The sequence below is a fragment of the Lithobates pipiens genome, unplaced genomic scaffold, assembly GCF_037356315.1.
Source record: "Lithobates pipiens isolate NorthernLeopardFrog02 unplaced genomic scaffold, aLitPip1_a1.2 Scaffold_8, whole genome shotgun sequence".
Lineage (NCBI taxonomy): Eukaryota > Metazoa > Chordata > Amphibia > Anura > Ranidae > Lithobates > Lithobates pipiens.
This window is the reverse complement of record NW_027507903.1, coordinates 87,649,670-87,673,859: the sequence shown is the minus strand read 5'-3', so window position 1 is coordinate 87,673,859 and position 24,190 is coordinate 87,649,670. Positions and strand designations below refer to the sequence as shown.

The 24,190-nt window shown below is 44.6% G+C and overlaps 1 long non-coding RNA gene across 1 annotated transcript in view; it reads left to right on the top strand.

Annotated features, from left to right (window-relative positions):
* The window catches only part of LOC143960688 (uncharacterized), a 99,868-nt gene extending 75,678 nt beyond the window's left edge, over positions 1-24,190 (top strand). The window contains exon 2 of the long non-coding RNA XR_013270361.1: positions 23,926-24,190. This is a non-coding gene — a long non-coding RNA (uncharacterized LOC143960688). The remainder of the gene's footprint in view (positions 1-23,925) is intronic.

Sequence of the window (24,190 nt, the reverse complement as noted above, 5' to 3'; positions counted from 1 at the left end):
GCCGTATTCGTGCACTTGCAAAAAAAATAAGTTAAGTATTGTCTTTGATATCTATACAGTGCCTTGAAAAAGTATTCATACTCCATGACATCTTCTACAGTTTGTCATGTTACAATCCAAAACGTAAATGTATTTTATTGGGATTTTATGTGATAGACCAACACAAAGTGGCACATAATTGTGAAGTAGAAAGAAAATCATAAATGTTTGTCAAAATGTTTTACAAATATATACCTAAAAAGTGTGGCGTGCATTTGTATACAGCCACCTTTACTCTGATACACCTAGCTAAAATCTAGTTGAACCAATTGCCTTCAGTAGTCACCTAATTAGTAAATAGAGTCCACCTGTGTGTAATTTAATCTCAGTATAAATACAGCTGTTCTGTGAAGCCTTCAGAGGTTTGTTAGAGAATCTTAGAGAACAAATTGTGTTATGAAGGCCAAGGAACACACCAGACAGGTCAAGGATAGAGTTGAGGAGAAGTTTAACCACTTGCTTACTGGGTACTTAACCACTTGAGACCCACGCTATAGCCGAATGACGGCTACAGCGCGGATCTCCTTTGCCGGGACTACGTCTATTGACGTAGTCCCGTGCACGAGCGGCCTGCGCGCCCCCTGAGGGGCGCGTGCGGCGCGCTCTGTGATCGGCGAGTCTATGAGACTCGCCTGATCGCCGATCCGAGCAAGGGGTCGATCCCGACCCCTTATCACGTGATTAGCTGTCAGCCAATGACAGCTGATCATGTGATATAACAGAGCCGGTAATCGGCTATTATTCCTCCTCGTGCTGACAGCGCGAGGAGAAAAAAAAAGAGCCGATCACCGGCGGCCGTGATCGGGACACCAGTCCCGATCACGGCCAGCCCTGCCAGTGCCCACCTGCCCCCTGCCAGTGCCCACCTGCCCCCTCATCACTAAACACAATTAAAAAATAAGTGCCCCCCCCCGTCAGTGCCACCCAGCAGTGCCCATAGTGCCACCCAGCAGTGCCCACAGTGCCACCCAGCAGTGCCACCCAGCAGTGCCCACAGTGCCACCCAGAAGTGCCCACAATCTGCCTCAACAAAGGTGCTGCACCCCAGTGCCACATATCCGTGCCCATCAGTGTCATCTACCAGTGCCCATCAGTGCCCAGCAGTGCCGCCCATCAGTGCCCAGCAGTGCCACCTATCAGAGCCACCTATCAGTGCCACCTATCAGTGCCCATCAGTCCCATCTATCAGTGGTACCTATCAGTGCCCCTTAGTGCCACCCATCCGTGCCACCCATCTGTGCCACCCATCCGTGCCATCTTATCTGTGCCCATCTTTGCCCATCAGTGCCGCCTTATCTGTGCCCATCGGTGCCGCCTTATCTGTGCCTATTAGTGCTGCCTTAACTATGCCTATCAGTGCCCACCAGTGCAGCCTATCAGTGCCCACCAATGCAGCCTATCAGTGCCCACCAATGCAGCCTATCAGTGCCCACCAGTGCAGCCTATCAGTGCCGCCTCATCAGCGCACTTCAATGAAGGAAAAAAATTACCTGTTTGCAAAATTTTATAACAATTTATTAAACATGATTTTTATTTTTATTTTTTTGCATCTTTTTTTTTGTTTGTTTAGCAAAAAATAAAACTCCCAGCTGTAAATAAATACCACCAAAAGAAAGCTCTATTTGTGGGAAAAAAATGATAAAAATTTCATTTGGGTACAGTGTTGTATGCCCGCGCAATTGTCATTCAAAGTGCATCAGCGCTGAAAGCTGAAAATTGGTCTGGGACTGAGGGGGGTTTAAGTGCCCAGTAAGCAAGTGGTTAAACCCCCTACCTTCTTTCTCTTAGTACATTTTTTAATACATGGAGCTGATTGGGAATTAATCCATGGGAAATACTTTCTGTTCTTCTAAAACATTTCACGGTCAGCTACATAAATGACCACAGTACATGTTGAATAAAGGAACTATCTGTAACCCTTTCATACAGTGTTATATGCATTGAACTTCCTTTTTGACAGTTCATCCTAGTAGAACATGTACATTGTAAAACTGGTGCTATTATAAGAGTTTATGGCAGTTGTTGTATGCTATAATTTACAAAACCCCACCCCGAGTTTTGCAAACATATCTGATTATTGTAAGTGTAACAATTCTATATATTGAAAATAAAAGAAATTTTGCACAAAAGGGCCGATGACTCAACAAAGCTGCATATAATTGCACAATGCTAAAGTCTACAGAAAAAAATAAAATTTTCTTCCATTGGACCAATGAATCTTGTTCTGATATGTTGAAGGAATTTTACAAATCAATCTTCTAGGGACAAACTGAAAATCAAGCGGCTGGTGTGATGTTTCGGGGTTGTTAAGTTCAAGTGGGACATTCACCATTTCGTACAGTCCATGCCAGTGTAGCAGTACCCTCATAGGAACTGCTTGGATATTTGTACCCGGGTCTCCCTCTGATTATTCCACAGCCAATTACACAGTATTTTCACACAGCCAGGTGCACACACTCTTCCGCTCGTTGTCTTCAATGACCAGTCTAGGGGATGTGTTTTTATGTTTTGTTTGGAGAACTTGGATAGGAGAAACGAATTAGTAGGATACTCCAAATTAACTATGCACAAGCGAGAATAACTCTCTTTGTGGAACTGTGGAGCAGATTATTCTGCTGAACCATACAGCATTTGTATGGAATGGACAAGTCCCTTTGTAGCAGAAGGGACTCAAGACACTAGCCAGTGTTCCCCTCTAGCTCACACATCCAGTATGCTGACTTCTAGGACCAAGAGGGGGATTTCAGCAACACACACAGTCTCAGGGATCTATTCAGGGGTCTGTATTAACAAAATGTCCAGGGACAGCTGGTAGCCTCCTTCCAACTTCCATGCAACACTCTATACCAGTGGCATTAGACCCAAGCCATAGACATCCTCCCTCAGTCAGCTTGCACAGGAACCCTGGGTTGTAGCTTTCAGGCCCTCAGGTCAGACATCTGAGGCCGCATGGCAGCCTATGCTGGGGATAGGCAGCTGCCTCCTCCCCACCTGAACCTCTCTCCTTAGAGGTGGACTCGACTGAAACCCCAAGTCCATGTGCTCGTCAAATATAAAAACAGTTACCCAGCATTTCCTGGGGCACATCCTCTTCTAATTAGCCAGGGCTGTATTTACATCCATGTAAAACAAAAACAATTCCATAGCTCAACTCACCAACGAGTCTGCTGACCAGCCAAATAAATCCGTCTAACCGTCTGTTAAAAGCACGGGTTTAGTTAGCACACATTTTAAAATGCATGTGAAAGCTGCAAGGCCTCGTCACGGCACCCTGTGTTGCTTGCAGTCCTAACACTAGAAATGTATAAGTGTCTACACAGTGGACGCACATGCATGGAATGGATAGATGTGGGATAGACATGGGCGCCGTCAATAAATTTGTTTCGTTCTGTTCCGTTTCGATTCGTAATAAAATTAATTCGTACTTCGTATTTCGTGTCCGAAATTCCGTTCTGTTTCGTACGAAATACGAATTGTCGTTAGGTTCGTTAACGTGTACGAACGTTCTTTACGATGAATTTAAAGGCAAAAACATTGCTCATTATGCTTATTATGACTTGCAAAAGACTTCTGTGATAGAAGTCAATGTAAGTTGCCTGAAGACATCGGTGAAGGACTTTCCTCCTCTCTGGGCAGGCTGCCAAGAAAAGAACAAAGTGATACAATGTTTCTTCTTCAATGGGCTGATCTCTGTGTGTAGAAGTTCTCAGTTTAACCATTTAAAGACTAAATCTTTTCTGACACTTGTTGCTTACAAGTAAAAATCCAGTATTTTCTGCTAGAAAATCACTCAGAAGCCCCAAAAATTATATATATTTTTTTAGCAGAGACCCTAGGGAATAAAACAGTGGTTGTTGCAATATTTTATGTGACGCGGTATTTGCGCAGAGGTCTTTCAAACGCAAATTAGCCCTTTTTTTCGGTCAACCTCTATGACACCTGCACCGTGATAGAGTGATCTGACACCAGCACCGTGATAGAGAGCACTGACATCAGCAGCGTGACATAAAGCACTGACACCAGCACCGTGATATACAGCACTGACACTAGCACCGTGATATACAGCACTGACACCTGCACCGTAAGCAGCCCCAGGAGGAAGTCAGCATAGCACAGGGATGGTGGGAGCCCCTCATAATAAGCAGCCCCAGGAGGAAGTCAGCACAGCACAGGGATGGTGAACTTTACAAACCTACAGGTCATATTTGCAGCCACAAAATAATTACTAGCTGTGCACACATAGTCCCACCACATGGCCAATGACATAACACATGTAGGAGGTGAATCTGGGATCGACAACTACAAGCATTCTTTTTTTATATGTTAAATTCTGAAAATTCAGGAATCTTGAGACAATGGAGGCGAGGGAAGGTGAGGGTAGGCAAAGAAGAGGGTGCAGGAGATGATCACCAGCACCGTGATATAGAGCACTGACACCTGCACCGTGATAGAGTGATCTGACACCAGCACTGTGACATAACACATGTATGAGGTGAATCTGGGATCGACAACTACAAGCATTCTTTTTTTATATGTGAAATTCAGAAAATTCAGGAATCTTGAGACAATGGAGGCGAGGGAAGGTGAGGGTAGGCAAAGAAGAGGGTGCAGGAGATAATCACCAGCACCAGCACCGTGATATAGAGCACTGACACCTGCACCGTGATAGAGTGATCTGACACCAGCACCGTGACATAACACATGTATGAGGTGAATCTGGGATTGACAACTACAAGCATTTTTTTTTTATATGTGAAATTCTGAAAATTAAGGAATCTTGAGATAATGGAGGCGAGGGAAGGTGAGGGTAGGCAAAGAAGAGGGTGCAGGAGATGATCACCAGCACCATGATATAGAGCACTGACACCTGCACCGTGATAGAGTGATCTGACACCAGCACCGTGATAGAGAGCACTGACATCAGCAGCGTGACATAAAGCACTGACACCAGCACCGTGATATACAGCACTGACACCTGCACCGTAAGCAGCCCCAGGAGGAAGTCAGCATAGCACAGGGATGGTGGGAGCCCCTCATAATAAGCAGCCCCAGGAGGAAGTCAGCACAGCACAGGGATGGTGGGAGCCCCTCATAATGAGCATAGCACAGGGATGGTGGGAGCCCCTCATAATATGCACAGCAGAGGACGGTACAACCCCAGGAGTAAGACAGCATAGCACAGGGATGGTGGGAGCCCCTCATAATAAGCAGCCCCAGGAGGAAGTCAGCATAGCACAGGGATGGTGGGAGCCCCTCATAATAAGCAGCCCCAGGAGGAAGTCAGCACAGCACAGGGATGGTGGGAGCCCCTCATAATGAGCATGATCACGGTGCAGGTGTCAGTGCTCTATATCACGGTGCTGGTGCTGGTGATCATCTCCTGCACCCTCTTCTTTGCCTACCCTCACCTTCCCTCGCCTTCATTGTCTCAAGATTCCTGAATTTTCAGAATTTCACATATAAAAAAAGAATGCTTGTAGTTGTCGATCCCAGATTCACCTCATACATGTGTTATGTCACGGTGCTGGTGTCAGATCACTCTATCACGGTGTAGGTGTCAGTGCTCTATATCACGGTGCTGGTGATCATCTCCTCACCCTCTTCTTTGCCTACCCTGACCTTCCCTCGCCTCCATTATCTCAAGATTCCTGAATTTTCAGAATTTCACATATAAAAAAAGAATGCTTGTAGTTGTCGATCCCAGATTCACCTCATACATGTGTTATGTCACGGTGCTGGTGTCAGATCACTCTATCACAGTGCAGGTGTCAGTGCTCTATATCACGGTGCTGGTGCTGGTGATCATCTCCTGCACCCTCTTCTTTGCCTACCCTCACCTTCCCTCGCCTCCATTGTCTCAAGATTCCTGAATTTTCAGAATTTCACATAAAAAAAGAATGCTTGTAGTTGTCGATTCCAGATTCACCTCATACATGTGTTATGTCACGATGCTGGTGTCAGATCACTCTATCACGGTGCAGGTGTCGGTGCTCTATATTACGGTGCTGGTGCTGGTGATCATCTCCTGCACCCTCTTCTTTGCCTACCCTGACCTTCCCTCGCTTCCTTTATCTCAAGATTCCTGAATTTTCAGAATTTCACATATAAAAAAAGAATGCTTGTAGTTGTCGATCCCAGATTCACCTCATACATGTGTTATGTCACGGTGCTGGTGTCAGATCACTCTATCACGGTGCAGGTGTCAGTGCTCTATATCACGGTGCTGGTGCTGGTGATCATCTCCTGCACCCTCTTCTTTGCCTACCCTCACCTTCCCTCGCCTCCATTGTCTCAAGATTCCTGAATTTTCAGAATTTAACATATAAAAAAAGAATGCTTGTAGTTGTCGATCCCAGATTCACCTCCTACATGTGTTATGTCATTGGCCATGTGGTGGGACTATGTGTCAGTGTCAGATCACTCTATCACGGTGCAGGTGTCATTGCTGTATGTCACGCTGCTAATGTCAGTGCTCTCTAGAGGTCGACCGAAAAAAAAAGGGCTAACTTGCGTTTGAAAGACCTCTGCGCAAATACCGCGTCACATAAAATATTGCAACAACTGCTATTTTATTCCCTAGGGTCTCTGCTAAAAAAATATATATCATTTTTGAGGCTTCTTAGTGATTTTCTAGCAGAAAATACTGGATTTTTACTTGTAAGCAACAAGTGTCAGAAAAGATTTAGTCTTTAACTGGTTAAACTGAGAACTTCTACACACAGAGTTCAGCCCATTGAAGAAGAAACATTGTATCACTTTGTTCTTTTCTTGGCAGCCTGCCCAGAGAGGATGAAAGTCCTTCACTGATGTCTTCAGGCAACTTACATTGACTTCTATCACAGAAGTCTTTTGCAAGTCATAATAAGCATAATGACTGAGTCGTCATTTAAGTTGCCCCAGGCCAGGCGACTTTTGCCATGGCCAATCAGAGAATGAGCTCTGAAGGGGGAACTCCACGCCAAATTTATGAAAAAAATTTGGCGTGGGCTCCCCCTCTGAGAGCATACCAGGCCCTTAGGTCTGGTATGGATTCCAAGGGGAACCCCCTACGCCGAAAAAACGGCGTGGTGGTGCCCCCCCAGATCCACACCAGACCCTTATCCGAGCACGCTACCCGGCCGGCCAAGCGTGCGGCCCCCCCACCCCAAAGCACCTTGTCCCCATGTTGATAAGGACAAGGGCCTCTTCCCGACAATCCTGGCCGTTGGTTGTCGGGGTCTGCGGGCGGGGGGCTTATCGGAATCCGGGATCCCCCTTTAATAAGGGGGCCACCGGATACCGGCCCCCCACCCTATGTGAATGAGTATGGGGTACAATGTACCCCTACCCAATCACCTGTGAAAAAAAGTAAAAAAAAACACAACACAGGGTTAAAATAATTTATTGCACAGCTCCGGGGGTCTTCCGTCTTCGGGGGTCTTCTCGCCCGGACTCCTCCGCTATCTTCTGCTAGCTCTTTTACTAGCGGAGGAGCCCGGCTTTCTTCTTCGCCACCGCTCTCTTCTTCCGACTTCGGGGGTCTTGTCCCCCTCTTCGGTTCTTCTGCCGGGCCACCGCTTCTTCTTATAGCTCTTTTACAGGCGTTGGCCCGGTCTTCTGTCGCCGCTGCCGCCACCGCCTTCCTTTTCAATCTGCAGCCGCTGTCATTTTCTATAAATGCAATGTGGCTACCTGGAGTTGTTCTGTACACAGAATGTGTACTGAACACACCCCAGAGACATCATTTCCTGCTTGTGTGGTTGGCTCACTGATTTTCCCAGGAATCTGCCTAAGATGCAAGTCAGATTTCAGGCACCCCTTGCAAAAAAAATTAAATTTTTGGTGAGATACTTTCAATAGGAACATGTCTAAAGGGAAGCAGGCCCAGCAGATTTAATCATTAGTGCTGTGCAGGTGCACAGCTAATAGATGATTATGAAACCACTCCTATTAGACCTACTTGGCAAAGAGAAACAAACAGGGATTTCTTCAGAATAACAAAAAGTAGGAATCTGCAACAAAGGTTGTTATAATCCTTGCAATGTACATAGATCACCCAGAGGGAATGTTTTTTTCTCAATAAAGGTGGAGTTAGGCCGCGTACACACGGGCGGATTGTCTGCCCAACTTAGTCCGCTGAACCGTGTTTCAGCGGACAATCCGCTCGTGTGTGGGCTTCAGCTGACTTTTTCAGCGGACAGTCTGACGGACTTTGTCTTTCGGAATTTCCGTAATTTTGTCCGTCCAAACTTGGTTTTGTCCGTCCAAACTTGGTTTCAGCGGACAGTCCGCTCGTGTGTAGGCTAGTTGGACGGACTAAGTATGGCGCATGCTCAGAAAGGATTTACACGGCCGAAGGTTGCATTGCAGTGTATTGGACGTCGTTTTTCTAGTCCCTTCGTACGTACTGTACACGTCATCGTGCAAGTTTTCAGCGGACTGTCTGTTCATCGTGTGTGGTCAAGTCCGTTCATTCAAAAGTTGAACGGACTGTCTGTCGGATTGTCTGACGAACTTAGTTGGGCAGACAATCCGCCCGTGTGTACGCGGCCTTACGCTTTAAACAGACAGCACCTAAATTTGCCTGTTTTTTTCCCTGTTAGCCCTTGTACACACGGTCGGAGATTCCGTCGGAATGTGTCCGATCGGAGCATTTTGTCGGATATTCCGACTGTGTGTGGTCTGCATCGGACTGTTTGCGTCGGAATTCTTCCTCAGAGCCGACCTTAGCGGGTAAAGGTTCCTGACAAGGAATGAAAGCTTAGGGCTCCAACATCTTTGCGCACCTGCCTGTTTGGGTACAAGACAGCCAGGCTGCATTCTTCACCTTTACAGGCGCTGTCAGTAATGCCGCGTACACACGACCGGACTTTTCGACAGCAAAGGTCAGACGAAACAAGGCTCAGTTGAAGGGCACTAAATGGATCTACACTCATACGGTATCGCCGGACCGGCTGCAAGATACTGGTACCGTATGATAGCTCTCTAAATTTATCTATATCCCTTAGTTACATCCAAGTCTGTGGCAGAAACGTTGTTCCAGTGTTCTACTTTCAAGTCTGTGGCAGAGACTTTTGCTTTATTTAACACTTGGCTACTAGGCTTAGTGAGAGAAGGCCTATATGGAAGTTGTTTGAATCTACTTGTGAAACATTCATTCTCTGGATTTCTATTGTGAGAGACTTCCTACTCTTTGCAGTTCCAAAAGTACCTGAACTACCTTTCCTAACCCTCTACCCTTCATTGAGAAACTGTGTTATCTTTTCCAATAATTATCTCAAAAAGAGGATCCAGTGTGGGGAGGGAGGAGAGCCCGATGCAATCGAAATTATGTACCTCACTGCAAAAAAAGATATCCAAAAATAAGGGGGTACGGGTTGCTTGTTTAAGATCTTGTTTCATTTTAGCCTGAAACTGTGATTTAATTATCTTTAATTCCTGGTACGGCCGGATATTTGCTGGGAATGTGAAAAATATTGTATTATGCTGCATTCCACTGTCAGCTTTGATCTTCTAGCTTGGCTGCTGTTAGTTCCATCACTCATACAGTGAGGGTTGCTCGCTTTTTATACACGGCTTTCTCTGAATGGACAAGGGGGATCCAAATGTTCATCTGCCCTCCCCTTGTCCATTCAGAAAAATCTGTAAGGTGAACTTACACAGGACCCCCCCCCTCAGCCCCCACCCCCAGTCCTGCTGACCTGGAGCGCAGCGATCTCCCATTCTGAGCCCTGTTGTAGCCGTGTCACCGGACTGGAGCTTAGAAATCCCCTCGGGTTAGTCTCCAAAATGTACACTATCAGAAGGTACGTTTAGGAGCATTCTAATTGGCCGGCGCCCTCACATGGTCAGTGCCGACAAATCAGAACCCACGTAGCCTGTCCTATCAGCAGGGAAGAAGAAGAGAGAAAGCCACAGGGAATTCTAAGCCCTGGTCCGGTGATGCAGCTATAGCAGGGCTCAGAATTTTTCTGTAAAGCTAAACTTACACTTTAACTATTTATAATCTTTATGCTGTGAGCCTTAGTAAACAGATAGGAAGGTATATTATATTTGCTTTGATTTTTTTTTCATATTTCTTAATGTAGCACTAACCCCCAAAAGAGCTGCTGGTTTGATTGGGCTTACTGTTACCTTCTTCACCTCAATTTGCGTCTAGGGGTTTCCCGTGGTAGATGGCCCAGAAACTTTAGAGACTGATGACAGATCTGCTTAAAGGGATTTTTATTTGCAAAAAACGTAGTTAACGAACAGTCTCTTAGTATAGGATCAGAGGGTTAGGAGGAAAGTTCAGGTACTCTTAGTGTCAAAGTCAATGATGAAGGACTTGCTTACTTAGACTAAATCCAGAGAATAGCCATTCACAGCTGGATGTTCACTCAAGTTGGATAGTCCCCCTATCACAAGGCCTAGCAGCCAACAAGGTGCTTAAATCAGGAACAAGTCTCTGCCACAGACGTTCTTGTAGAACATGTACGAATAAGTCTCTGCCACAGACGTTGTTGTAGAACATGTAGGAAACTAGAACTTTTAGAGCATTCGTGTGGTACCAGTATCTTTCAGCTGGTATTGCGATACCCACGAGATTGGATTCACTTAGGTCCCTCAGCCTCACCAGGCTCTTGCTAAGAAACCAACCCGTATGTGGCCTTCTTCTGAAGAGTCCTCCCCTGGATAGCTACGAAGTTGCTGGACCTCTCCACAACCGGAGACAGCACTGGACCACCTCGGAAACCTTTCTTTAGTTTCCTTGGATCTGGCTAGCCAGCCCTGAGACATAAAGTCAGGAGGATCCGCACCCCAGGCAATAGCCTTCCTGGGGGCTGGTCAGGAGGACCAGGCCCATGGAGTCAGAACATCTTTCTGGACCGGAACCCCAAACCACGTGACATCTTAAGTACCCTCTCCCAGAAAGCACAGCAAGAGTGACACTCCCACTGGGCTGGCTCCGAGAGAAAGTAACCTTAAAGCACCCAACCAGACTGTGATTCCATGCCTGCCAGAAGAGACAGTGCCCCCTATGGCCAGGCTGAACACCCTATAGTCCAGTCAGACTGATGCTGAGGTCTAAATTTGGAATAATTATACCCAAACCAAACTGCAGTTGAGGTGTAACATTAAATTTAAAAAAACATAGCGCATGCTCTTCAGGAGCCGGCGCTATACACTCCCCCTGCCAATTTAGATGATGTCCCCATCGTCTAGGCAAAAAAAATTAGTTCCCAAACCTAGAAAAACTTGAGTACCTGAACTTTGGGATAGGAATGGGAAAAAGGGAAGAAAAATAAAACTTTAAACATTATTAAAACATTGTTTAGTAACATCGAATTATCACACGCATGCAATGCAGCCCAAAACCTGTCTACCTAAACCACCCACTCTCCGGCAGCTTGATAGATCTTCTTTGGTGAATCCTAAAAGAAAGAAGAAAATACACAGCTAACAAATTGCACACAAACTTATTAGAAGGCAGGGTTCCATCTTAGTCTCAATGGAGCCCTCTCTCCTAAACTTTAAAACTTTTTTTTTCTTTCAACAGGTAAAAACAGTATTATTTGTGCCGACTCATGCCACCTAGTGGTAAGAGTCACTGAAGTGCAGTCTTTCTCTAAAGCAGGTACTGTGACCCATAAGGTAACCTTGACAAGGCGTTCTGTTGAGCTGACCCTGTCTAACTACCCCACAGTTCCTGGATTTTTTTTTCTTTCCTTTTTCAGGAAATTAGGGAAAAAAAGTAAAACTCTTTTTAAGTTCAGAAAAACATAGTTCCGGTAGCCTTTCTCCTACCAATAGAAACGCGGGTCTGGTAAGGTTAAGTCTTTGCCCTGTGCATCCACATTGTTAATAAAATAAACTGCACTATCTTTGTCCGGTCGGCAAATAACAACTTTGTCCCCATAAATGTGTCGACCGTAACTCCAATGCTGTAGACATCCGACAAACCGTTCGTACAGCTCCAGTGAAAAGGCCTTTTTGCAAAGCGCTTTGGTACTTTTAAATAGTGCCAAACATCGTCCTCGTACCATGCCTCACGGTTCTCCTCAATTACATCCATAATTTCCCTTGGGACATATGGGAATTCCAGTCCATATTCATTGGCTACTCTTTTGTTAGACTTCCCTCCCCGGGAGGTATACAGGAGTTTGGGGACCTTTGCGCCAACGTGGCAGAGTCCTTCTGAAGTGTGGGCAAATTCACGGGTTTGGACAAAGTCACATTCACCGTGATGGGGTTTTCTGCACTCGGCGTTCCACCCCCTGAAGCAAGGGATAACCAGCCCGAAACATCTGTACAAGTGGCGGCTACATCATTCCCTCCAGCCCATAACTCTTGGGACAGTGTCTCAAAAATTTAATCGTCCCCCTTATCTGACAAGGACTCTAACTCTGAGTCCCGGTACTCTTCTGCCGGTAAATAGTTCACTACAGTTTTACTCACAGTCTGCGTAGCTTTCCCAGAAGCAACCTTCTTCCACCAATTGGGTACAGCCGAACTCGGTAGCGGTCTTCTGTTGCGATTCCAGGAAGATTTTGTACGCCCCACTTTCTCCAAAGCAGGCATGGTGACTTCGGTAATGGTGGTTGAAGCAGTGTCCATCTGCTCCTAGAAGTAGCGGCATCTCCCACAGGGGTGTCAGCAGCAACAGGTATCACCGCTGTGGAAGGCCTCACTGAAGGAGCAAAGATGGCCGACTCCTCGGTTGTCACGCACATGGCCCAGTCCACGCAGTAGGCCCTCGGTTGCACGATTGACTATTCCACTTTGAAGAAGTATTCCCCACAGGCAGGACAGTGGACAAATGGCCGGGGGTTCACAAACAGTCCCTCACACCTTCCACATAGCATCCCCAGGGCCTCAATGTCTCCCGATGCGTACAGGGCGAACCACCCTTGAGTGGCCAGGCGAATCCCTGCGTCAGTCAAAGTAGCTCCTCAGCCCCATAAGACCTTCTCCTGATGGCATACGAGGTCCCATGCTGGGTGGCATTCCTGGCATTCCCGGAGCTCGGAACATTTTTGTGTTAAAAGTCTCTTTTCTCCGCGTCCAGAAAAAACAACCTGCTTCTTCCTCTCCCGCAACACACTCACGCGGTGTCTCGTGCAGGGAAACGAAACAGACTAGACTCCTCCCACTGGTCTAGCCTGTTTTGTTTCCCTGCACGAGGTGTAACATTAAATTTCGAAAAAACATAGCGCGTGCTCTTCAGAAGCCGGCGCTACATTAATTTGCTTCCTGGTTTCTGGCTTAGACAAAAATCAAGTCATGTGAAAAACAGTGCAGCGCTTGATGTGTATAGATGTAACACGTGACTGAATACAATGAAGCAATAGATCAGGAAAAAACTTCAAAGATAGTGTTTCCAAAAAATAAAACATCAATAGTAAAAAATATAAATGTGCATACTGTGCAATGAACAAAGAAGCAATAAATTAAATTGGTTATTAAACCAAAAAGATCAAAAAAAATTTTAAAAAGCAAATAGTTGTTTAAACTACAGCTTATTGCTATGAGGCACAAACTTATAATTAAGTGAAAAAAATAAACAACAAGAATGAAAAACAAATCAAAACAAGTCCCATGCCTTGGATGAGTGAAGTGATTTACAAGGCCCCATATATGTGAAGATAAAAGTTCATTAAGTGAAACATAAGTGAAAAAACGTTAAAGTTGGTCCCAGGTATCACTGGTGTAGGTGCTTGACCACGTAAATTCTTTCGCTGTACAACTTAAGTAAGTAGTAAAGGCTTACCAGAGCAACCATTAGTGTGCGCAGATACGAACTCCCAAACGATTAGGATCGGACAAGATCGTTCCTCCGACACTCCTCGTATAAATGGATGATTCGAATCACCTTTGGGGGCGGGAAGGTGAAAACTGACCCACACCTTCGGATGTTCCTTGAACGTCGTCCGTTCCGGTCAGTTCGAAAATTTCAAGTTGGCGTGTCACCGAATGGATGAAAAAGGAAAAAACGCCCAATCGTGTGATAAAGTCTAAAACACGTGAACTTTATTTTTCAACCAGATAGACGTTGGAAGCTACAAATGACTCGATCGAGTCGCATAAAATTGAACGAAGAAAAATGCTAGCAAAAATATAAAAATAAATAAAATCGAGCAGATAAAAATAGCACGAGGTGTAGACGTATCTACCCGACGATCGTTTCGTCACAAATTGACGTCATCAGGGGTACGCCCACACCCTCGTGCTAAAGCTTTAAATAGCCTATGGGTGAGGTAGGGAGCCCTGCCATAGGTGCAGACCAAAACGTCCGTACATAATCGGTTTAACCCACAAATGACCAGTCCCTTCGGATTGGTTACCACATAATAGAAAGGATGAAGAAGGACAAAGACGGTCAACGACCAGTTTGTTAGAATAAAATTGGAGTTCCATCATAACATAATGGTGAAACTCATATGTAAAAATAACTAATAAAAAATACAAACATTAAATCCTGTGATAAATCCCCCCCTTTGTTTGACAAATGGCCACATGCATTGATGATGGCTGTCTGACTGCATGTATGTCCCAAAAATGGGTGGCTTGGTTAAAAAAAAATATATATATATAATACATACGTGTAGGTTACCATCCAAAGGAAGAGAAATGACCGTAATATTATGGTGGGGGCCTATGCAGCATTAGCTACCCACCATTACCCATAGCCTTTATATAGTTATTGAGGAAGACGTCAATGACGAAACGCGTACGACGGAGCCACGCACACTACGTCACTTCCGGGAAGCTCGAGTGTGTGGAACGCAGTTGGAGCGCACTCCGCGCATCCACCGACCGAGCCCCATACAGACAAAAAGCTACAGGTGATTACAAGCTGTAAAGTACTTTCTTTATGGAAAAACCTTGATCCTGTGGTCCCTTTTAAAAGGGACACATGAATTATTTGGACTAATACATACTGGAATAGCCCTAATATACTGAACTCCTGTATTAAGTCGGATATACAAGCTGATGGGATGTTTTTGTAAAAAAAAAAAAAAAAAAATGTTTTTAATAAATTTTTTACTTTTTATTTATTTTTTCTTTACAAATAATTAGTGTTACTAAATCTGGATTTTTTTGTACTTGTTTTAACACATTTTTTTAATAAAATGAGAATTTTTTTTTTTCAAATACTACACTATGGAAGCCACTCTTTGTTTTCTATGAGGAAAAAATTTGAGATAATTGGGTCTGATACTAACAAGAAGGAATATATTTTTCCCGGATCTGACTCTTGGAATCATATGGTGCCTGAAACTGAGGGAGCTGAGCCGGTACATTTATAAGGGAGTTGATCTACATGCAGGGGTGTAAACATCTGGTGAGTGGGGACCCTTGTGGGGGAGCACTCGAGTCACTTGAAGATTAGATGAGCACGAAAGTCACTTTATTAAATTTTTGCTGGATTTTGCACAACTAAAGAACTACGTCTACGGACATTAATTTAGTTTTTTCTGTTTTTTCTGCTTCTATTTTCATTTTGTATTTTATGTTTACTATTTTTATCTTTATATTTATATTTTTATATATATATATATATATATATATATATATATATATATATATATATAAAATTTTTGGGATTTGGGTTTTTACCTAATTACCGCTTACTGCACTATATAAACACGTATATGGTACATCATTTTTTAGAATAAGCACTTTTTGCACTTTATTGGGGAAATAACTATAAATAATTGGGTATTATACACTTTTGGAACAAATACATGCAAACGGTATCACACCGTACACTATTAGAGATATAGAGCTGGTGTTGTACTGCCCAGTATGCGTATATAAAGGTACCACGCCATACAATATTGAATAGATAGAGTTAGATGCGTATGGCATAGGATGCGCAGTCCCCTGCTAGGGTGGACAATCCGGCACTAGGGATGAGCCGAACACCCCCCGGTTCGGTTCGCACCAGAACTTGCGAACGGCCCCCACGTTCGTTATGAACGTTAGAACCCCATTGAAGTCTATGGGACTCGAACGTTTGAAATGGAAAGTGCTAATTTTAACGGCTAATATGCAAGATACTGTCCTAAAAAGGGTTTGGGGACCTGACTCCTGCCTCAGGGGACATGGGTCAATGCAAAAAAAAGTTTTAAAAACGGCCGTTTTGGCGGGAGCACTGATTTTAATGACGATTAAAGTGAAAAAAAAAAAGTGAAATATTACTTTAACCACTTCAGCCCCGGACCAATAAACACCTTAAGGACCAGAGGTCTTTTTCCAATTTCGCACTGCGCTGCTTTAACTGGTAATTGCGCGGTCATGCAATATTGCACCCAAACGAAATTTGCGTCCTTTTCTTCCCACAAATAGAGCTTTCTTTTGATGGTATTTGATTGCCTCTGCGATTTTTTTTTTTTGCGATATAAATGGAAAAAGAGCGAAAATTTTGAAAAAAAAAGATATTTTCTTCTTTTTGTTATAAGAAAAATCGAATAAACTAAATTTTAGTCATACATTGAGGGCAAAATTTATTCAGCCACATGTCTTTAGTAAAAAAAATGTCAATAAGCGTATATTTTTTGGTTTGCGCAAAAGTTATAGCGTCTACAAACTAGAGTACATTTTCTGGAATTTACACAGCTTTTAATTTATGACTGCCGATCTCATTTCTTGAGGTGCTAAAATGGCAGGGCAGTACAAATCCCCCCCAAATGACCCCATTTTGGAAAGTAGACACCCCAAGGAAATTGCTGATGGGTATGTTGAGCCCATTGAATATTTATTTTTTTTGTCCTAAGGGATTGAATAATGACAAAAAAAAAAAAAAAATTTTTTTTACAAAAAGTTGTCACTAAATGATATATTGCTCACACATGCCATAGTTATATGTGGAATTGCACCCCAAAATATATTCCGCTACTTCTCCCGAGTATGGGGATACCACATGTGTGGGACTTTTTGGGAGTCTAGTCGCGCACGGCACCCCGAAAACCAATCACCACCTTCAGGATTTCTAAGGGTGCAAATTTTTGATTTAACTCCTCACTACCTATCACAGTTTCGAAGGCCATAAAATGCCAAAATAGCACAAAACCCCCCAAAATGACCCCATTTTGGAAAGTAGACACCCCAAGCTATTTACTGAGAGGCATGTTGAGTCCATGGAATATTTTATATTTTGCCAAAAGTTGCGGGAAGATTACAAACTTTTTTTTTTTTGCAGGAAGTTGTCACTAAATGATATATTGCTCACACATGCTATGGGAATATGTGAAATGACACCCCAAAATACATTCTGCTGCTTCTCCTGAGTACGGGGATACCACATGTGTGGGACTTTTTGGGAGTCTAGTCACGCACGGCACCCCGAAAACCAATCACCACCTTCAGGATTTCTAAGGGTGCAAATTTTTGATTTAACTCCTCACTACCTATCACAGTTTCGAAGGCCATAAAATGCCAAAATAGCACAAAACCCCCCCCAAATGACCCCATTTTGGAAAGTAGACACCCCAAGCTATTTACTGAGAGGCATGTTGAGTCCATGGAATATTTTATATTTTGCACAAAGTTGTCACTAAATGATATATTGCTCACACATGCTATGGGCAGAAGTCAAATTACACCCCAAAATAAATTCTGCTGCTTCTCCCGAGTACGGGGATACCACATGTGGGGGACTTTTTGGGAGCCTAGCCACGTACGGGACCCCGAAAACCAAGCACTGCCTTCCGGATTTAAATATAAAATGCTACCAAAAAACCTGTTAGCGATAGCAGGGATCAGGCCTGACTCTGCGATCGCTGCAGTTATGTGTTTAGTGTTTTGTAAGTGACAGTGATCGATCGATACTGCACTTGGGTGGGCTGGGCAGAGGGGCAAAACGCAGGTGCTAGCAGGTATCTGGGCTGATCCCGCTAACAATGCGTTTTTTTGGAACCCTAAACTGCTGGGGACGCTAGTATAGATCTGATCAGATCAGATATTGATCTGTTCAGATTCTATAGCACTACGGGAGGTGTATGCTTTGCGTGTGGGTGTTAGCGGTACTGGCACTAACCTAGCGCTGCCTGGGGCGACGCAGACCCTGACCCTAAAACCTAATTGATATCACCCGCCGGGTGATCAGGGGGTTAAACCTTTATTGGGTAATAAATGGTGGGTGCCCTGATGCTATAAAAAACAAACTAACCAGAGTCACCCGTAACACTTATACGGTGATCAGTGGTGAAAGGGTTAACTAGGGGCAATCAGGGGGTTCAAATTTTTATTAGGTAGTATATGGGGGTCCCTGGCGCTATATAAAAACCTGACGGGGAACCTAAATAACTAACTGGCTAACCAGCGTCACCAGTGACACTTATACTGTGATCGCTGGTGAAAGGGGGTGAAAGGGTTAACTAGCAGCAATCAGGGGGTTAAAACCATTATTGGGTAGTATATCGGGGTACCTAGCGCTATAAAAACCTGGCGGTGAACCTAAAAAAATAACTAGCTACCTAGCGACACTAGCGACACTGATGCAGTGATCAGAAAAATGATCGCTTAGTGACACTGGCAAAAGGGGGTGAAAGGGTTAACTAGCGGCAATCAGGGGGTTAAAACCATTATTGGGTAGTATATCGGGGTACCTAGCGCTATAAAAACCTGGCGGTGAACCTAAAAAAATAACTAGCTACCTAGCGACACATGCAGCGATCAGAAAAATGATCGCTTAGTGACAATGGCAAAAGGGGGTGAAAGGGTTAACTAGCGGCAATCAGGGGGTTAAAACCATTATTGGGTAGTATATCGGGGTACCTAGCGCTATAAAAACCTGGCGGCGAACCTAAAAAAATAACTAGCTACCTAGCGACACTAGCGACACTGATGCAGCGATCAGAAAAATGATCGCTTAGTGACACTGGCAAAAGGGGGTGAAAGGGTTAACTAGCGGCAATCAGGGGGTTAAAACCATTATTGGGTAGTATATCGGGGTACCTAGCGCTATAAAAACCTGGCGGTGAACCTAAAAAAATAACTAGCTACCTAGCGACACATGCAGCGATCAGAAAAATGATCGCTTAGTGACACTGGCAAAAGGGGGTGAAAGGGTTAACTAGCGGCAATCAGGGGGTTAAAAACATTATTGGGTAGTATATCGGGGTACCTAGCGATATAAAAACCTGGCGGTGAACCTAAAAAAATAACTAGCTACCTAGCGACACATGCAGCGATCAGAAAAATGATCGCTTAGTGACACTGGCAAAAGGGGGTGAAAGGGTTAACTCTAGGGGCAATCAGGGGGTTAAATCTTTATTGGGGGGTGATAGGGGGCTACCCTGGACCTAACACTAACTGTCCTGACAGTTTTTACTGTCACAACTGACACTGAATGCATTGATCAGTAAAGAAATGATCAATGCAATCAGTGACACTGTGACTGGGGGGGGGGATCGGGGGGCGATCGGGGGGGGGGGGATCGGGGGGGGGTTTGTGTGCCTGTGTGTACCTACATGTCAGTGTAGTGTTGGTGCACACTTACTTTTAGTCTTCTCCTCGTAGTCCGGTCAAAAAGACCGCCCCGAGGAGAATGACATCACTTCCTCCTTCCTGTGTAAACAATACACAGTGGGAGGAAGCTTCTCATTGGCCAGGAGCGATCCAGAGGGGGTGGCCGAAAACGAACGGCCATCCCCTCATCACGGAGCGCTCCTGGAGGGAACCGGACCGTCGTATCCAACGGGAGGGGGTCCGATCGGACCCCCCACCCGCTGGAAGGCAATCACGTACATCTACGTGATTGTGCCTGCCTGTGCCATTGTGCTGACGTACATTGGCAATACGGCGGTCCTGAAGTGGTTAAATATGGTGCCTGGGGGGTGTCTGTAGTATGCCTGTGAAATGCCACGTGTTTCCCGTGTTTAGAACAGTCCCTGCACAAAATGACATTTAACGGAAATAACACCATTTAAAACTGCTTGCGGTTTTAATGTTATATCTGGTTCCTGCAATATGGTTGAAAATCATTCAGAAAAATGGCATGGGTAGCCCTCCCTGCCCATTACCAGCCTATTTGGGTCTTGTACGCATATTAAGGGGAACCCTGTACCCATATTAAAAAAAGGAAATGCGTGTGGCCCCCAGGCCCTATATACTCAGAACAGCAGTATACACAAACAAGACAGGGACTGTGTAGGTTTGTTGTGTTAAGTTGAATCTGTTTGTAATTTTCAACTGGTACATTTTTAAAGTGTAGCTCCAGTCAAAAAAACTATTTTTAAGCTTTTTGGAAAACATAGGGAAGGGTTATCACCCCTGTATAATTTGTTTTGCCATCCGTCTTTTTTCATCTCACTTGCTGCTGTCTCCTTCCGTTTGCAAGTAGGAGATGTTTGTAAGTTGGATGTTTGAAAGTAGGGGCCTGCCCTATATTATAGCGGTATGTACTGGGTACAGAGCACGCAGACAGCACGCACTATCTCCTAACACTACTGACTGCAAGCTCTATTATTAACCACTTGACCAGTGGGCACTTAAACACCCTTAATAACCAGACCAATTTTCAGCTTTCGGTGCCCTCACATTTTGAATGACAATTACTCAGTCATGCAACACTGGACCTATATGAAATGTTTGTCCTTTTTTTCACACAAATAGAGCTTTCTTTTGGTGGTATATAATCACCTCTCAGTTTTTTTATTTTTTGTGCTATAAAAGAAAAAAGACCGGAAATTCTGCGAAAAAATTAATTTTTCTTTGTTTCTGTTATAAAATTTAGCAGATTAGTAATTTTTTCTTCATAAATTTTTTTTTACTGGTTACATGTTTTGAGTTGCAGAGGAGGTCTGGGACTAGAATTATTGCTCTCGCTCTAACTTTCTCGGCGATACCTCACATGTGTGGTTTGAACACCGTTTTCATATGTGGGCGGGGCTTACGCATGCGTTCGCTTCTGCATGCGAGCACATGGGGACATGGGCGCTTTAATTTTTTTTTTTTTTTTTATTGTTCATTTTACTTTATTTATTTTAGTTTGACATTTTTTTCCCCAAAAATATATTTTTGATCACTTTTATTCCTATTACAAGGAATGTAAACATCCCTTGTAATAGGAATATGGGGTGACAGGTCCTCTTTACAGGGAAATCTGGGGGTCAATATGACCCCACATCTCACCTCTAGGCTGGGAAGCCTGAAATAAAAAATAAAAAAAAGATTCTGGCTTTGATCGTACTGGCGAGTTGGTAGAAGCACCGGAGGGCGGTGAGGGGTGGGGGGCGTCTATGGCTGGGTATTTCAGGGTATCACCGAGTATGGCTGGGTATCTCCGAGTATGGCTGGGTATGGCAATTTATGGCAGGGTATTGCAGAGTATTGGCGGGGTATTGGCGGGGTACTACAGAGTAATAGCAGGGTACTGCAGAGTATTGGGGAGTACTACAGAGTAATGGCAGGGTATTGCAGAGTAAAGGCAGGGTACTGCAGAGTAATGGGGGGTACTGCAGAGTAATGGCAGGGTACTGCAGAGTATGCACTGGTATTGCAGAGTATTGGCGGGGTACTACAGAGTAATAGCAGGGTACTGCAGAGTATTGGGGAGTACTACAGAGTAATGGCAGGGTACTGCAGAGTAAAGGCAGGGTACTGAAGAGTAAAGGCAGGGTACTGCAGAGTAATGGCAGGGTACTGCACTGCAGAGTAATGGCGGGGTACTGCAGAGTAATGGCGGGTACCGCAGAGTATTGGGGGGTACTGCAGAGTAATGGCAGGGTACTGCAGAGTAATGGGGGTTACTGCAGAGTAATGGGGGGTACTGCAGAGTAAAGGCAGGGTACTGCAGAGTAATGGGGGGTACTGCAGAGTAATGGCAGGGTACTGCAGAGTATGCACTGGTATTGCAGAGTATTGGCAGGGAATTGAGGGGTTAAATTCGGTGAGCAGCGATGTGGGCACTGCAGATGCAGCCCACATCGCTGCTGACACCGATCTCTTTCCCCTCCGCTGTACCGATCGGTACAGAGAGGGGAGGGAGGAACCGGCGTCATAACATGACGCCGGTTTGTTTACAAGTGATCACTCCGTCATTTGACGGAGCGATCACGTGGTAAACGGGCGCGACGAGCGGCCGTTTACCGTTTACCGTGATGCACAGGACCCGGCGGTCACGGATGCTCTCGAGTGCGCGCCCCAGGGGGCGTGCGAGAGCAGAATTCTGGGAGGCCGTTAATTAACGGCCTCTCAGAGTTAAACAACCGCCCTGAAGCCGTTAATCGGCAATGGGCGGTTGTTAAGTGGTTAAAGATAGATCACTAGCTAGCTATATAGGTGAGGTGAATATAGTGTAGTGGTGTATACTGCGGTCAGGGCACAGACAATAACCACTACACAAGAGCAAGATAGGAAATCAGCCAAAAACGATTGGTGTGTAACTGTGTTGAAGGTACACAGAACACCCACTGCTTCAGATGCCAACACACTACACGAGGCCACCTCAAAGGCGGCCTTATATAGTGTGGGGCGTGCACTACACAGCCTGAGCTATGATTGGCCACAGGCAGGATGCCTGTGGCCAATCATGGCTCTACTCGCTGCTGGCGCTGCGATTGGCCAAGCATGTGGGGTCACAGTGCATGCTTGGCCAATCATGAGCCAGCAATGCACTGCGCCATCACAGTGCATTGTGGTCCGCGCGCGCCATACGAATTTTGACGCGAACGGACCAAGAGTTCGGATTTCGCCGAACGCCCCAACAGCCAATGTTCGAGTCGAACGTACGTTCGACTCGAACACGAAGCTCATCCCTATCCGGCACCAACAGAAGGTTCAATTGTAACCTCTTGTGAATTGAATTTTAGCTATATTTCTGGAAATATATAGTTTGGCCTGTAGAGCAGGGGTCTCAAACCAGTGACCCTCCAGCTGTTGCAAAACTACAAGTCCCATGAGGCATTGCACGGCTCACAGTTAAAAGCATGACTCCCACAGGCAGAGGCATGCTGGGACTTGGAGTTTCCGCAACAGCTGGAGGGCCTTCAGTTTGAGACCCCTGCTCTAGAGGTATATATATGTTATAAAATAGACCCTGGACCCTTATACTGTCAGTCAAACACCCTCTATATATGAAAAATTCTTAACTCCACTGCTTTCTATTGGAAAGACTTAGGGTATAGTAATAAGATACAGGTCCATATACCAGGTAGCGCCAACCACCCCATTTTAATATACAAAACATTCTCTTGTAAAGACTCCCGGAGGGAGCTTTTATTTTTAGGGGAGGCTGCAACCGACTCTGTGCGACCTAAGCGCGGCTTTTGATATAAAAAAACTAAAAAGGACTCTGCTTTGAGCTACGCTGCAGCCACAGTGCAGCTCAAAGCGGCCCCAGGGCAGGCAGCCTACTGGGAATTGTCCCGGTGTCCCAGTAGGCCAGTCCCGCCCTGATGACAGCCCACATTGAGCTTGCCAAAAGGCACCTAAAGGACTCTCAGACAATGAGAAACAAAATTCTCTGAGAAGTAGATTGAAATAGAAACTTGTATCACCAGTGGGTGGTACTGTGGATACAAAAGATTAACACATGTGCCACGTATTAATTAATTGGAGATTGAAATTGGAGCAACAAACCAGGACTTTATAGGCAGACCTGTACACAATAATATAAAAATTTGAATATTTTATTACAACATTTAAAACAATAATAATCATGTCAAACATATTTTTCAACTTTCAAAAAAAACATTGAAATATAAAACAATAATAATCTTCTGCTTGCACAGAGCTACTTTGCTAATATGATGTTATGCACGCCCCCATAGTTGTTGGTTTGCTCCTCCTACCTGGTTTAGATGCCCAGGTTGCTGTCATAGACAATTGGAATTTTTTCTTTACCATTGTGTCATTATTATTATTTTTGTCATTTACTGTATATGTCTTTTATATGATGCATGTTTCTTTCACTTACAGGTGAAAAGGTGCCTTAAGCTCCTGAAGAAGTGCTTGACATGCAACACATAGACCAAACCAAGATACAGTACGCCACATATCTACTGTACATCAATCCCTCTGGAACCAATTACATCGTATACAATGGTTTACACTTTTTGTCTTAGTACAATGGTGTGATGTATAAGTGGTGTTTACCTTATCATATAAGCACTATACATTTGCATGATTTTAAAGCAAATTGTTTGGTTATCATTTTAAATGTAATAAAATGATCTAATTTTTA